This window comes from Dipodomys spectabilis, unplaced genomic scaffold, assembly GCF_019054845.1.
Source record: "Dipodomys spectabilis isolate Male_0828 unplaced genomic scaffold, ASM1905484v1 ptg000067l, whole genome shotgun sequence".
NCBI classification, from domain to species: Eukaryota; Metazoa; Chordata; class Mammalia; order Rodentia; family Heteromyidae; genus Dipodomys; species Dipodomys spectabilis.
The window spans coordinates 248641-264959 of record NW_024870744.1 but is presented as its reverse complement, the minus strand read 5'-3'; the positions used below and the strand labels follow the sequence as shown (position 1 = coordinate 264959).

The following is a 16319-nucleotide window of genomic DNA, read 5'->3' as shown; positions in this document are numbered from 1 at the left end:
GTACTGCCACCTGGGTAACCAGACTTAGTAACAGGGACTATTACAGAGCTGCCTCTTATCCAAGAGTAAGAATCATCTGTGGCCTGTGAATTAGTACTCTACTGCTTTTTGAAAACTGAATCAGACATTATTGCCTATTTTTAAAGAAGCTGGTGTCCCCTTGTGTTTTTACTCCTGAAATGTAGTCAGGGAAGATTTAGTCAACTCCTCTGTGTGCTCTCAGTAAAAAAAAAAAAAAATTGTAAGTTTCTGCCCCTACCCATGCAACAAAGACACTCCTGGAGGGTGAGAGCCTCCATCTCCTCCAGCACCCATCCTGGCAGAATTGAAGTGGGTGGTGTAACAGGCAAAGCTGCCAGAGGAGCAGCTTGGAATTTCTGTATAGGTCTCAGCCAGAGGATTATATCCACATACACACCCAGACTTCCTGTACATATACACACACACATACTGCCAACCCTTCTTAGCATGTCTACCTAAAGATTCTTTAGGACTGACGCTTACTCTTAGGGAGTGAATTTGGGGTGAACAGGACCAGTTCACCTCCACCTACCAACTCCAACCCAGGGATTTGGAGCAGCCCACATAAGGCACTGCTCATTCTGCCTCTGAGAAGTAGGGAGGGAGTGATTGCAAAGGACTTTGTGGGCATATTAAATGAGATAACGTTATGAAAGGTGCATGGATTCAGCTAATAAATGGCAGTGAGTTACCGTGAGGACTGGTGGCAGAGATAGCTGAGGGGGAACACAAAGATGTGTTCAGAAAACCCGCCCTCTCTCTGCCCTCTGCCTACCAAGACTGTGAGTAGATGGTCGTTCCACTTTGTCTTCTATTGCTATGCTCACTACCTAGTTGAGTAGTATACCAGGCAGGAGTTCTTGGTTCTTTAATATATAGTCCGTACTAACAGTTCTTATTAGCTCATGGAGCCTGCCGTCACAGTTTTAAAAATAAGGCTTTTTACCACTTGCTCCTTTTTCCTTGATTCTCTCTAGTAGACATATAGGTTGATGGTCTGACAAACCTTTTAGACTTCCTCTCAATTGTAAACTTTTTTTATAATTGCAAGCAGTTCTTTCCAGCAGGAAAGTGTTATTCTAGATAAATAATCATTCAGTTTCTCTGTTACTTTGCTGTTGTTTGTATTTCAACATGCATTTAGGAACTAGGTTAAGTGGAAACTTTCTCACTTGGCCTTGGCATTTGTATTGTTTTCAGATATAACAAAGAAGCATAATGTGTTTTCTGCTGTGGATGAGCATCTTTCTCTGTCACCAGAGTTGGAGGCTCTCTTTGTGCCCTTTTTCCTATACGGAGCAACACCTATCCAAGTTGTTCACATAAGCATTTTGAAGATACAAATGAATGTCACAATTGGAGAAATGTAGTGCTATTTATTTCCATTTTGTCTGATGTTTTCACATTGTTTGCTGGGAGATGCGTCAGGGACTTGAATTAATTATAATTACTGAAAAGACGTACCCTGATTGAGCAAATAAAGTGGTAAGCCTATTTATACCAAAGCTATCTAATTAAATTCTAACTTTGGATAAGCTGAATGTGCATGAAAGATTAATTTTAGGAGGTTTTATGACTTACTAAATAATGATTCCGAAAAATTTTTGAATTACATCACTAAGGAGCATTGAGTCTTAAAGGGATAAAACAGTCATGAACCTACCTACTATATAAAAGCTTGTGGGTTAAAAAAAACTATTTAGCCAGGTGCTCATGCCTGTAATCCTAGCTACTCAGGAGGCTGAGATCTGAGGATCGTGGTTCAAAGCCAGCCCAGGCAGGAAAGTCTGTGAGACTCTATCTCCAATAAACCACTAGAAAACTGGAAGTGGTGCTATGGCTCAAGTGGTAGAGCACTTGCCTTGATCTGAAGAGTGCAGGGACCGCACCCAAGTCCAGAGTTCAAGCCCCATGACCAACAAAACAAAACTCTTTAAGGAAAACAGTATAATTTTAAGGTGAATATTGACATTGAAGAATTTTAGAATATTTAATCAACCGAAACTATAAGAAATCTTTTATCTATCTATCTATCTGTCTATCTGTCTATCTATCTATCTATCTATCTATCTATCTATCTATCTATCTATCTATCTATCTATCTATCTATCTATCTATCTATCTATCTATCTATCTACACCTGGATTATATCCTTCAATACTTTTACAACTTTATGTTCTTGAAATACTTCACTGTCCCCTGGAATTAAATTGGCTTTGAGGCAGTTGGAGGGTTGTACCAAAATTTCCATGTAATTTAGGAGGATGGTAATGGCAGTACTATAACCTTTTCTAGAGATACATCATCTAGTAATGGAATCAAATACACATTCTCCATTGAGTTTTAATTTTAAATGTTGATATTAAATCTTGAAAAGACTCGTTATATTATGATAATTGATAGTGTTTAAAACATCTAACTCTTCTTTATGGCCTAAAAACCTATTTTTACTTTTAGAGCATATTGATTTTATTATATAAATGATTTAATAATAAGAGGCTCCTAAACTTATGCTAGGTACTGGGGCTTAGTTCATACAAATTACTTTTCCCATCTGATATTATCGTCATAATGGAAGCCATTGTTTATATAATTAAGTGCAAAAGGCTGTATAACATTAATGATCTAAAGAATCCCACAATGGCTATGAAAATTCAAAATGGACACTTTACATGTTATAAAGATGGTTTTAAGATGGCTGGATTGTACCTGTGTGAGAATACATTCTGGTACATGCTGTAACCCTCCCCAGAATAAATGAGAACAGAATACTGTGGCTCTTCTTTCAAAATGAGTTAGAGAACCTGGGTACTGGTGAGGCATGCCTATAATCCTAGTACTAGGAAGGCTGAGATGAGGAGTTCATGAGACACCACCCCATCACAATGAATAGTTAGGAATAGTGGTGTGAATTTATCGTCTCAGCTAAGGTGGACTGGACCCAAAAAAAAAAAAAATCTGTAGTCTGGTTCATGATTGCACAGCTCAAAGCTGGTAGGGCCAGGGGACTCATACCCCATGATGGCAAAGTTGGTGGTATCAGGAATTCCTTTCTGTATTTAAGATGGAAAAATGTTCATTGGTATGGTACCAGGTAAGCATCTATTTTTTTTTTCTTCACATTCCCCACCTCATTTTTGCCAAATGTTTTACCTATTCAACATAAACAGCTTGAAATGAATTGAGTCTATTACTCAGACTTCAGGATAAGTCATTTTATTTAAACTGATTTTTATTTTTTATTGTTTAAACTAGTTTTTTTGTGGTGTTTATTTACTTAAAAAAATTTTTTTTGGTTGGTCATGGGGCTTGAACTCTGGGCCTGAGCACTGTCTCTCAGCTCTTCAGCTCAAGGCTAGCGCTCTACCATTGAGCCACAGTGCTACTTCCTGTTTTTTGGTGGTTAATTGGAGGTAAGAGTCTCACAGCCTTTCCTGCCTGGGCTGGCTTTGAACCGTGATCCTCAGATCACAGCCTCTTGAGTAGGATTACAGTTGTGAGCCACGGGCACCTGGCACTAGTTTTTGTTTTGTTTTTTGAGCTTTTTCTGACCATCCTGGAACTTGAACTCAGGGTATGGGCGCTGCCCCTGAGCCTTTTTTGCTCAAGGCTAGTGCTCTACCACTTGAACCAAAGCATCATTTCCAGCTTTTTAGTTTATTGGCGATAAGAGTCTCGTGGGGACTTTTCTTCCCCATTCTGGCTTCAAACCACAGTCCTCAGATCTCAGCTTTCTTAGTAGCTAGGATTACAGGTATGAGCCACCAGTGCCCAGATAAACTAGTTTTGTGTGTGTGTGTGTGTGTGTGTGTGTGTGTGTGTGAGAGAGAGAGAGAGAGAGAGAGAGAGAGAGAGAGAGAGAGAGAGAGAGAGAGAGAGAGAGAGAGAAAGAACGCACCAAAATTTGGAAGTTTTATTTAAAATAGAGAAATTTTTTCTTTTCTTTCTTTTTTTTGGAGGGGGGGGGGGGTGGTCTGGTCGTGGGGCCTGAACTCTGGGCCTGGGCGCTGTCCCTCAGCTCTTCAGCTCAACGCTAGCGCCCTACCCCTTGAGCCACAGAACTACTTCCGGTTTTTTTCTTTTTTGCTTATGTGGTGCTTAGGAATCGAAACCAGGGCCTCAGGCGTGCAAGGCAAGCACTCTACCACTGAGCCACCTTCCCAGCCCTAGAGAATATTTTTCTTGAGAACAACCCCCTCCTTTTTCTGTTTTGGTTTCTAGGAGTGTAAATATACATTTGCTATAAATGTTACAGAAGAAAGTATTACAACTGGGCCCTGGGTGGCTCATGCCTATAATCCTAGCTACTCATGAGGCTGGGTTCTGATGATCATAGCTCAAAGCCAACTCAGACAGGAAAATCAGTGAGACTCGTATCTCCAATTAACTACCCAAAAACAAGAAGAAGACCTTTGTAGCTTCAGTGGTCGGCACCAGCCTTGAGCAAATTAGCTAAGGGACAGCACTTAGGCCCTCGGTTCAAGCCCCTGTACTTGGTATGTGTATACACACACACACACATTATTACAAAAATCACTAGCTTAAGAAAAACTACTGGAAATTGTCATTTTGCTCCCTTTATTATGTTGTGTGTAGTAATTGAATTTGTTTGATGTCTTAAAATAATGGAGTAGCCATGGAAGTAGCTAGGAGTAGACTTATTCAGTTGTCTTAAGGACTAGAAGTAAAACCTGTAGGTAAAAATCTACAGGGTGTTTGTACCTCAGTAGAAAGAAACATAGTGTAGTGGTACATACCTGTAGTCTCAGTTACTCAGGAAGTAGAGATAGGAGGATCATGGTTTGAGACAAGCTGGGACAAAGTTAGTGTAAGACACTATCTGAAAACCATACTAAAAATAAAAGGACTGGGAATGAAACCCTGAGTCTAGTGCTCAATATAAGAGGTGAGGGAAGAGAAGGAGAGAACCTGTATCATAGATTCCTAGCCATCAAAATGGAACTATTTGCCCAAAGATTGAAGCAAAGGTGACAGGGCCTTCATGGTGGGGATACTTTCAAGCAGTTGTAAAGCAACCATTTTCTTGAAATGCTTTGCAGATGGCCCTGAAGGTTCCTTATAGTTTAAAAATTCTATGAATGATAGCAAAAGTTGATTTTTAAATATAAAATTACAAAAGAAGGGGCTAGGAAGGTGGCTCAGTGGTAGAGCGCTTGCCTTGCATGCCTGAGGCCCTGGGTTCGATTCCTCAACACCGCATAAGCAAAAAGAAAAAAGCTGGAAGTGGCGCTGTGGCTCAAGTGGTAGAGCGCTATCCTTGAGCTGAAGAGCTGAGGGACAGCACCAAGGCCCAGAGTTCAGGCCCCACGACTGGACCCAAAAAAAATAAATTATAAAAGAAGTAGGAAAAAAGAAAAAGTAATAGGCAAACAGTGTTTCTGAGCATTTACTATGGACAGAGACAAGTCCTTTACCTGCATAGTCTCATCTAATTCTCTCTATGACTCCATGAAGAAGCATTATTATTATCCATGGTTCATAGATGAGGAAAGACTGAGTCAAAAAGCTGAACTGTCCAAATTCACTCTATAAGTAGCTTTGCTGGGAACTGAGCTCCGGACTATTTGACTTAAAACGCATATTCGTAATCACGCACTGAACTATCTCTAGCTTCTGTTACTCTGGCAAAGATTCTGGAAGAACTCAGATCAGAACTTGACCTTGTTAAAGAAAAAGTGACAGTTGATGCTCATGATAATAAAAACTTAATGGAACTAAGGTTGGTGATTCAGAGGAAATTAATGAGATTTTGTCAATTTTATTTTAAACTTAACTTGTCAGAAAAAGCAGTGTCCATTGACAAACTGTAGAAATGTTTTTGACAAATTAACCTGACTACAGGTGCCATATCAGGGAAATGTTAATTTAATAGTCTTTAAGCAGGCCAGATTTATTGAGGGTTAAGATAGCATTACAAAGCCAAGTCCAGAGCTCGGAATGGATTTGTCATAGAATTTTATACAAAATGTATTCATATTCATTTATTTGCTACACTTTTGACTGTAAAAAAAATGTTATGAGCTTTGGAAGGTTTTTTTTCATATTCAGCTTTTTTATTTTTCATAGCCAGATAAACCAGGCTTAGTCCAGATTTTGTTTGAACATTACTTCTAATAAAATGAAGTCTATTAAATATCATCAGAGACGTGATTATTTGAGGCCCTGTAACAAGTCTATGTATTTTGTTATTAACCACCAGACTACTAATAGAATATGACACCCATTGGTCCTTGTTGAGAAAGCAAGGAAAGAAGCTACTGGCAGAATGAGGGTGTTGCCATTCCTTTAGGAGAATTTCCTCTTTTGAAGGCTGTGAATATCTTTCTTTCAATTTGGATCATTACTTTGACTTGGTTAGACTGATATATTTATTTCTGCATTAAAATTACATATAATGATCTGCTTGTGCAGTTGTGACTAATGGAATAATGTTGTCTGGTTTTTGTCTCTTCAATTGTAGAAGCCATACTATCTATCCTTTCTGTTCCTTTCTCTTGGAAGAAAAATTGAACACTTAGCAAGTTTGGAGACCTGGTATTCAATTTACTATCAACAGACTTTGATGTTAAGTAGCACTGCTAAGTAAACCTTATGTCTATAAGACGTAATTCAGCTAAGTCGCTTGATAGTTCTTATTTCAAGGTGGTTTGAAGCTGAAAACTGTTTATTATTTTCCTACTTCCTCTATTTTGGAAACTAACAGGGACCTAATTTTTAAATTAGGTTTATGATAGGCAGTGTGTGTGCATATAATATATATATATATAATTTTTATTAATGAGATCACATGGACAAAGATCTGGTATAGATTTAATGCTTTAGTTTATCCATATGTTCATATTCTGTATATTTCATTTAGTACTTATTTATATTCTGTATTTTAGAAATTACTTTAAATTTAGTATTTTTTACATTTTATAAGCTAATTATTAATCATCAGTTAGATGAACTCTGATTCATAATGTTGATTGATAGGTCATGGTTGACATAAAGACATTTTTCATGACAGTAAGCTTTATCCAATGTATAACAAGCTATATAGCATTCACATAACCCTTTGACCAGTAATCAACATCTTGGAATATGTGCGTATTTATGTTAAAGAATGCTTGTGGGAAAACTAGTTGCTGCTACTTCTTTATGCTGTACTATAGCAAAACATATTATGAATACTAAGCTTTATTCCATCAGCATGTGTAAGTCAGATCTTGTGTTGGGTCCTGGGGATGTCTCAGAGAAGAGTGGACCTAAGTAAAAGAAGCACGGTACAGCAGGTTTAGCTGGGACAGAAGACAAGAGGTAGTTGTGGAGTCCTTCATTTCAGCAGGCTAACTCCAAACCTCTGCCATGTTCTAGGCCCAAGGAGAATGAAAAATGGATGAGATACATTTTCTCCCATTATGTAACTCACAGTGGATTGAAAGTGAGGACAGAGGTGGGGAGGTGAGGTACAGAATAATGTGAAATTCTAAGCATATTGCTGAGAAAGCAGAGAAGAGGAAATTATTTTAGACTTTACCTCTTGAAAGACATTTGAATTTAAAGACCTTCCTTCCTCCTCCTCTTTTCATTTCCCCCTCCTTCCCCTTTCTTCTCTTGCTAGTACTAGGGCTTAGACTCAGACTTCCGCCAGGTCTGCCTCCTGAATAGTTAGGATTATAGGAGTGAACCACCAGCACCTAGCTGGTATCAGGTATGTGTGTGTGAGTATAAAATTTGCTTTCCCAAATGAGTCACATCATAAGCAAGTACATCATATTTGCTTTTCTCAGAGGTTTTTTGCCCAAAATCTAAAATCTAGTTATGGAAGTGACAGGATTCAAACCTGGGTCCAGCTGACCCCAAGTCTGTGCTCTTGAGCTATGGCTCCATATACATGAGCAATGATACACTGGGGCCAGATCGTGAAGGTTATTAACTGCCATGCTAAGGAGCTGGGAAGCTAGATCAGAGAGCTGGGAAGATCTCCATCATGTGTTTCTGGTTGGAATGGTCTATGTAACAAGAAGGATCATATTGTTTGCAATAAGGAGATAAAGGTTTGAGTGAGGAGAAATTTCAGAGATAAAGAGGCAGTTGGGACTACAGTCATCTTGCTGAGAGGTGATGAAGGCTGAACTAGGGCAGTGAGAAAGGAAGGAGAAAGATTCGTGAGACATTTTAGGAGCATTTGGATACGGAGGATGAGGCAGAAAGGAGAGTATTTCTGGTGTGAGTGACAGTAGATATTGAAAGCCTTAACTGAGAATGAATATAGGAGAGGCAAGCACTGAAGACAAAAACTGGTATTGGATATGTTGAACTTGAATATTTTCCAAATCTGCATTGGGGCTCTCTCCCTCATTTAGGGGCTGCTATAAGGAGTATCAGTCAACTTCAAGATTACCAGCTGATTGTGGATTTATTACTTTTTACTTTTCTTCAATAAAAATTATTTAGCCTGCCAGAGGAAGGTAGGTGAATTATATTTTCAACTTCTTATTTCTAGCAGCATGTCACAACACCTGGCACATAAATGTTCCTTTGGTTTATTCTTTCTAGTGGTTGGATGGAACCTGGGGCCTTGCATGTGCCAGGCAAGTGCTTTACCACTGAACTACAGCCCAAGCCTACATGGTAGGCTCTTGATATTTGACAGATGCATTAATATAGCTTGTGTTTTCAACATCAAACCTCTTGGTCTCTTAGCTAATACTATTTAGTCTTCAGTGGTAGTTACTTTATAATTTCCTCTTTAGTTTGTAATTGCATTTATTCTTTGGTTTCTATTATAAAAGTAATACCCGTTGTAGAAAATGCAGAAAAATTTAAAGCAGAACACGAAAGTAACTCCCAATTTCACATCTTAGAACGAACTGCTGCTCACCCTTTGGTGTGTTGATGTGGTAGCTAAATTCATAAGTGGCTTTGACCTGGACTAATGGTTCTAATAGATGAAGAGTAAATTTTTGTATCTAAGAGACCTTTCCCAAGCTCATGAGTGGGATTGCCTCTGGGCTCTCAGGATGCCTTTACTTTCTCCTTATAACTCAGCACAGTCTAGGTCTCCAGCAGACCAGGAGTTTGCTGAGGGGTCTCGTCTTCATTGTTTTTACTGGACTTGTCTTCAGAACATGGTGTTTCATTGGATACTGTGGAAAGCATGGGTGACTGAGAAGGATAAAGTGGATCGAATTGCCCCTATCCATGTTGCTACTCTCCTTTTCCTCTAATTCTGCCTCTATTTCCCCAATCTTTTATTAAGGAACACATAAATTGCCATGCAGTAAAAACTGTATGACAGAATCTTTGTTTATTGCTACTTGCTTTTTAATAGTTTGATGTTAGGCCTTTGGAATATTGCTTTCCTTGATGGGTGATGAATGCTTTTAATCCTTTGGTCACCTTATTTTTTTTTATAAGTTAATTACTTTCTATTATGTTGATGGATTGTTTTTATGTTTTAGATGATTTCCTCTAAATATTGCAACACAGGGACTATTAGATAGAGCTAACTGCCACCACCTTGAGCTTTTTCAAAAAAGGCTCCTTATTAAAAAATATATAATTTCAGAGTTTGTGTGAGGCACTTTTTCTCGTCATCAGTGCCTCAAGATGGAATCAGAAGATTAAAAAGACAAAATGCTTCATTCATTTAATAAGTACTTACCGTAAATATTGTGATAGTTTCCCCCACATTTGCCATTTTACTATAAAATGGGAAGGATAAGGGATCTGCAGGAGTACATTAACTCTAAGGAGTGGCTGTCCTGCAGTCAGTGACAGTGTATAGTCCCTCAATTCTTAGTCCTCAGTTCTTATTCCTGCTATGGGAGGCTGTTGTAGGCAGAGCTTTGGTTGTGCTATGAAGAAGGAAAGGAGGAAGTTGTTTATTCGTGTAAGGGTAGGAGTGGATAGCATTCAGAGTGTATTTAAGGAAAGAAGCATTGGTGTTTGAAGTAGCGGCTTTGGAATCTCCCTGGCATGGAACTGAGTTTTGGATCTTCTGCACTGACAGTGGGATAGTGAGCAGGTGACTAGCCTCAAAAGCTTTAGCTTTCTCAGCGAAATATAAGGGTAGTTGTAGAAGCCTTAGAATTATGCTATGAATTAATTGAGATTATGTAGCTACACAGCAGAGTTTACCTAACAGTTATCTCTAGTCTGTACTATTTTTAGGGTCCCTGTGACATGCATTTTTAGCCCCATGTGATCGTGAAATGAGCTTGAGTAAAAGAAATGTGTAAAGAAATGTGTGAGTAAAAGAAAACTGTGACCCTGTCTAGCACATTGCTCCGCAGTTTTCAAAGCAGATAGCCATCTCTCTTTTTTTTTTTTTTTGGTCCGTCGTGGGGCTTGAACTCTGGGCCTGGGCGTTGTCCCTCAGCTCTTCAACTCAAGGCAAGCACTCTACCACTTGAGCTAGAGATAGCCATCTCTTGTTGCGTGTGTCTCCATGTCCTGAGATACGGTGTTTCCGGTAGCCCTCAGCATTAGTTCACAGGAGGAAGAATAAGCAGAAGTAAAAGTGGAAAAGAGTGACAAGCAGTTGATCTGTGTCTACACTGAAGGTTGTGTGAAGGGCAGACACTTCTTCCAGATTCACTTTTAAACTCTTTACCTTCTTTACAGGGCTAGCTGTCAGGCTGCTTAGAGAAGTCTTAGCCAGCCATTAGGATTATTTCTTTGGAACTGAAAAGCATAAGTGGGGTTATGTGCACACATAGGCATAAGCATGAGAGAGGAGTTATGTAGTAGTACTGGTTGATTCATAAAGACTCAGAAAAAAAAATATCACTTGATCTAATGTTAGATGCCAGGTCACGTGAAAATTGAAGTTTCTCTTAATTTAAAAAAAAAGTCTTATATTTTCTTATCCTGGTTCTGACCTTTATCACCTTAGAATGATAGAAATATAAGAAACCCATGTAGTTTCTCCATCTCCCTCTCTGACTAGGAAACAGGCCCAGAAGGAAGAGCAAGGGAATGAAGGAAACTCATGTTTGTTGAGAACCTACCATGTGTCCTTGTGCCAGTCATTTATAAATTCTTTCTGTAGTTTTAACAGCTTCTTGGTCTCAGTGCTAAGTATCACATGGAACAATAAACAGACACTATCACTGCCCTCATGGAAGTTTCAAGGCTTACGGGGAAAGCCCATACATTGTACATAATCATGACGTATCTTAAATAAATGGGATGTGGATGGGAGAGTAACTGTGAAAGTAACTTCTTTCTATAGCATTATCTGTGAAGGTTTCTCTGAGTAGAAGTCCTAGGAACTGAGCCTTAATAAACAACAGTAATAGCAAAAGTAATCCTCACATGAGTTTTATATTTTATGATGCATTTTTATAATCATTTTGCATATAAGAAACAAACCTGGAACTTTAGTGACTGCTCAACAGGCAGGGTAAAGAGTTGGGTGTGTAGAGACTCTGACAAAGACCCCTGTAAATGTAGTGAATAGCACCTAATAAGGCCATGAAAGTGGGAGATCAGGCAAGCTATGTACACACATGTAAGTGCACACATCCAGAGCACTTAGAAGTTTAGTGTAGCCAAACTCTGAGGAGCGGGCGGGAGGGAGAGTGGGCAGGGGCCAGATCATATAGCATTTTGTTGGATTTTAATCAGTGCCTGGCAACTACTCTGAAAGAATTTAAAGAGGGTGTGGGGGGGGGGTGTGGTGTGTGTGTGTGGTGTGGTGTGTGTGTGTGTGTGGTGTGTGTACATGTGTAGTCCTGATGGTAGAATGTAGGGCCCTGTACATCACTCTACCATTGAGCTACATCCCCAACTCAACTATTTTGAAGCCTACCAAGTTGGAGTAGACAGAAGAACAGTAGGTCAGTTTGGAATCTATTATAAGAGTCCAGGTAAAATCTGATAGTATTTTGGTGGCAGTGGAGGAGAGAAGTTAGATGGTTTGAAATAGTTTTCAATTTTTTATTGTGATAGAACTCATATAAAATTTACCATTTTAACCATCTTAAGTGTCTAACTCTGAGGTTTTTAATATATTCACAGTGCTATGAAACTGTAATTCTAGAACATTTCTCTCAATCACCACCCTGAAAATCACAAACCTGTTAAGTACCTACTTCCCCATCTCTTGTTAAACTCTATAATCTACTGACTCTGAATTTGCCTACTCGAGACATTTCACATAAATGGGTTTAGACTGTAAGTGAACTTTTATGTTTGGCTTCTTTCTTAGTAATGTTTTCAAGGTTTACCATATTATAGCATGTATTAGTAATTCATTCCTTTTTATGACTAAGTAATATTTTGTTGTATGGATTTTGTTTATCCACTTACCAGTTGAAGGACATTTAGGTCGTTCTCATTCTTTAGCTGTTATAAATAGCATTGCTATGAACATTCAGGTCCAAGTTTTTATGTGAACATATGTTTTCAAATTGTCTTGAGTATGTACCTAGGAGGGAAATAGCTGGGTCATCTGGTAACTCTGTTTAATATTTTGAGAAACTGCCAAACTGCTTTTCACAATGGATGCATCATTTTGCATTTCCACTGGCAATGTGTGAGGCTCTAACTTCTATACATCCTTATGAACTATTGTCAAGCATTTTTATTGTGGGATTTTGGGGGGGAGGATTTTTTGTTTTTAATTAGAGCTATATTAGTGATTATGAAATGGTATCTCTGAGGGCTAGAGGTATGGCTCAAGTGATAGAGTGCGAGCACTGCATAGAAAGCCAAGCTACAGTGCAAGACTATGCATTCAAACTTTGGTTCTAGAAAAAGAAAATAAAAAACAAAAATGATACCTCTGATTTTGATTTTCATTACAATTGGTTATATTGAACATCTTTTTGTATGTTTATTGACCAATTTTATATCTTCTTTGAAATACTTTGTCAATGTTTTTAATTGAATTATCTTTTTTGTTTTATTTTTGTGCTGGTCCTAGGGTTTGAACTCAAGACCTAGTAGGCACTGTCCCTGAGATTTTTTTGCTCAAGGCTAGCATTCTACCACTTGAGCCTTAGCTCTACTTCTAGCTTTTTTTTTTCTTTTTTCTTTTTGGTGGTTAATTGGAGATAAGAGATTCATAGATTTTTCCTTCATGCTTGGGTTAGCTTTGAACCACTTTCCTCAGATCTCAGCCTCCTGAGTAGCTAGGAATACAGGTATGAGCTACTGGTGCCCAACTGGATTTTCTTTTTATGTTGAGTTATAAGCATTCTCAAGCTACTGTAGGCTGTAGATATTCTAGACTTTTCACTAATTTTTTCTTTTTATTTCTTTCAATGTTCTTTTTCACAGTACTGGGGTTTGAACTTGGGGAGTCTCATGCTGCTTTTGAGACAAGCACTCTACCACATGTGCCATGACTTTAGTCCTTTTTTTGCCTGTTTTTTAGTATCTTGCATTTTTGCCCGGACAGGACTGGACTGCCATCCTCTTACTCATCTGGGATGACAAGCGTGTACCCCACATCTGGCTTGTTGGTTGAGATGCAATCTCACTAACTTTTTTCCAGAGCTGGCCTTGAAATACAATCCAGATCTCTATTTCTTACATAGCTAACATGACAGGTGTGAGCCTATGACTTTCTTGATAGTTTCTTTTGTGGCACAAAGAGATTTAACTTTCCCTCCCTTCCCTTCTCCTCCTCCCCTCATTTCCTTTCTCTCCTCCCCTCTCCTCTTCTATTCCTCCCTCTCCTTCTATTCCTTCCTCTCCCTTTCTCTCCTCTTCCCTCTCTCTCTTTTTTCAGTAATAGGATTTTAAAATCAGGGCCTTATACTCACTTAGCTTGCTTGGCTGGCTGGTGCTTTGCCACTTCAGCCAGGTCTCCAACTCTACTTTTTGTTTGTTACTTTGAAGACAGTCTTACTTGAACTGGCTTTGAACCATGATCCTCCAGATCATAGCCTCCCAGGATACAGCCATGAACCAGGGTACTTGGCTTTAATTTAAACTTTTGATTGTGAGACATGGTCTTACTCTATACTTAAGCTGGACTTTAACATGACCTTTTGTTGCTTGTCCTTTGAATTATTGCATAATCTAATAATTATATTTATGTTTCTTTTTAAAAGCTTATATTTTCATCTCTTACATTTAGTCTTTGATTCATCTTTAATAAATGTTTTGATGAAGTAGGAGTTCAAATTATTTTTGTGTGTGTGTGTGTGTGTGTGTGTGTGTGTGTGTGTCTGGTACTGGAGATTGAAACCAGTGTCTCAAGCCTGCTAGGCGAATGCTTACTCTATCTCTTTTGTTTTTATTTTTATTTTTGAGATAGGGATTTCTGCTAATCTTACCTGAGTTGGCTTCAAACTTCTGAGAAGTTGGGATTACAGGCATGTGCCACCACACCCAGCTCCATGTACTCTTTTTTGTGTGTGGCTATCCAGTTGTCCCAACATCATCTATCGATGAGACTCCCGTTGAAGTGTATTTTTGAAGTAGACACACTAGATCTTGCTAGAGGAGAAAATAGTAAAGGAAGAAAGAAGAATCTAGATTGTTAACTTGGCAGCCAATAAGGAGGCTGTTGCTACTGCTGGGGTAAGAGGGAATAGGGGTTCCTTATATGCTCTGATTTGGACTTAAGTTACTTGGGCTTTTTTTCTAATATCCTGCATAGTAGACATGTTCCGAGGAGGAAAGGAATCCTTGGAACTACACATCTTTTAATGAGAAAAGGACAAAGAAGGAGAATGGAAGGGAGGGAAAGAGAATAGATAGGAAAGGAAGGCAAAGGAGTCCTTTCAGGGCAGCAGAAAAAGAAGTATCCTCAACTCAAACAGCAGGTTTTAAGGACAGAAGTTGAGAAATTGTTTCTACAAAGAAATTGAGGGCCAGGCGCAGTGGCTCATGCCTATATAATTCCAACTATTCAAGAGGTAGAAATCAGAAGGATTGTAGTTTAAGGCATGCTTAGGAAAAACAGTTCATGAGACCCTCATTTCAACCACCAAGCTGGATGTGGGTAGTGCATGCCTGTTATCCCAGCTATGTCGGAGGCAAAGGTAGGAGAAACACAGTCCAGGCCAACTGGGCAACAAATGCCAAGATCTTATCTCAAAAAATATCTATGGCCAAAAGGGGTCAAGTAGTAGAGAACTGCCTAGTAAGCATGTGGCCCTGAGTTCAAATATCAACAATGCCTTAAAATTTTTTTTAAATGCATCTGAAGATTTTCTGACTATTGCAAGAGCTTCAAAGAGCAGAGAGGAGGGCTCAGGAATGAGGAGGATGGGGAAGATACATAAAGCAGCTTGACACGAGTAGTAGTGGAACTTGAACTCAGGGGCACTGGAGTAACAGAAAGTGCATGAGGGAAGTCACCTCTGCAGACTCTGAGAGGCCAAGCACTTGGTCCCAATGTAAACACTTCCCCAGAGAGAATGTCAGCATTTGAGGCTGCTTGTCTCAACCTCTCAGGCAGTAGCAGTAGTATGGTGATTGCTGGGGAGGGCAACTGATGCCATGGTCAAATGTTGTCTTCCAAGGTCATATGAGTTATTGACAAAACTACTAAACACACTTGTCAACTCTCCTTGACACTCCTACTTATTTCTCTTTTTTTCCTTTTTTCTTTTGCTCGTTCTGGGGCTTGTACTCAGGGCCTGCATGCTGTCCCTTAAACTCTTTGTGCTTAAGGCTAGTACTCTGCCACTTGAGCCACAGTACCATTTCCAGCTTTCTGAGTGGTCTATTTATTTAATTAATTTATTATTATTTTTGTCTGTCGTGGGGCTTGAACTCTGGGCCTAGGTGCTGTTCCTGAGCTCTTCAGCTCAAGACTAGCGCTCTACCACTTGAGCCACATTTCTGGTTTTCTGGTGGTTAATTGGAGATAAGAGTCACACGGACTTTCCTGCCCCAGCTGGCTTCAAACCTCAGTCCTCAGATCTCAGTCTCCTGAGTAGTTAGGATTACAGGTGTGAGCCACAGACACCCAGCCTATTTATTTCTTTTAGTAGTGCTCAGAGGCTGAGCCATTGGACCAGTAGAATATGAATGTTAAAGGAAAGAGACCCTTAAAACTACACAGCACTTCCACTTAGGCGTAGCCTGGGCTCAGAGCAGATGAGAAATGGCTGTGTTGAGGCAGAGGGTATGGCTCAAGTTGAGGCCCTGGCTTCAATACCCAGTACTACAAAAGAAAAATACAGGGCTGGGAAGGTGGCTCAGTGGTAGAGCGCTTGCCTTGCATGCATGAGGCCCTAGGTTCGATTCCCCAGCACCACATAAGCAAAAAGAAAAAAAGCCGGAAGTCGCACTGTGGCTCAAGTGGTAGAGCGCTAGCTTTGAGC

The 16319-nt window shown here is 39.4% G+C and overlaps 1 protein-coding gene across 5 annotated transcripts in view; it reads left to right on the top strand.

Moving 5' to 3' along the window:
* The window catches only part of Mapkap1 (MAPK associated protein 1), a 234748-nt gene that overhangs the window by 85804 nt on the left and 132625 nt on the right, over positions 1-16319 (top strand). The gene's annotated exons all lie outside the window — the stretch shown is intronic.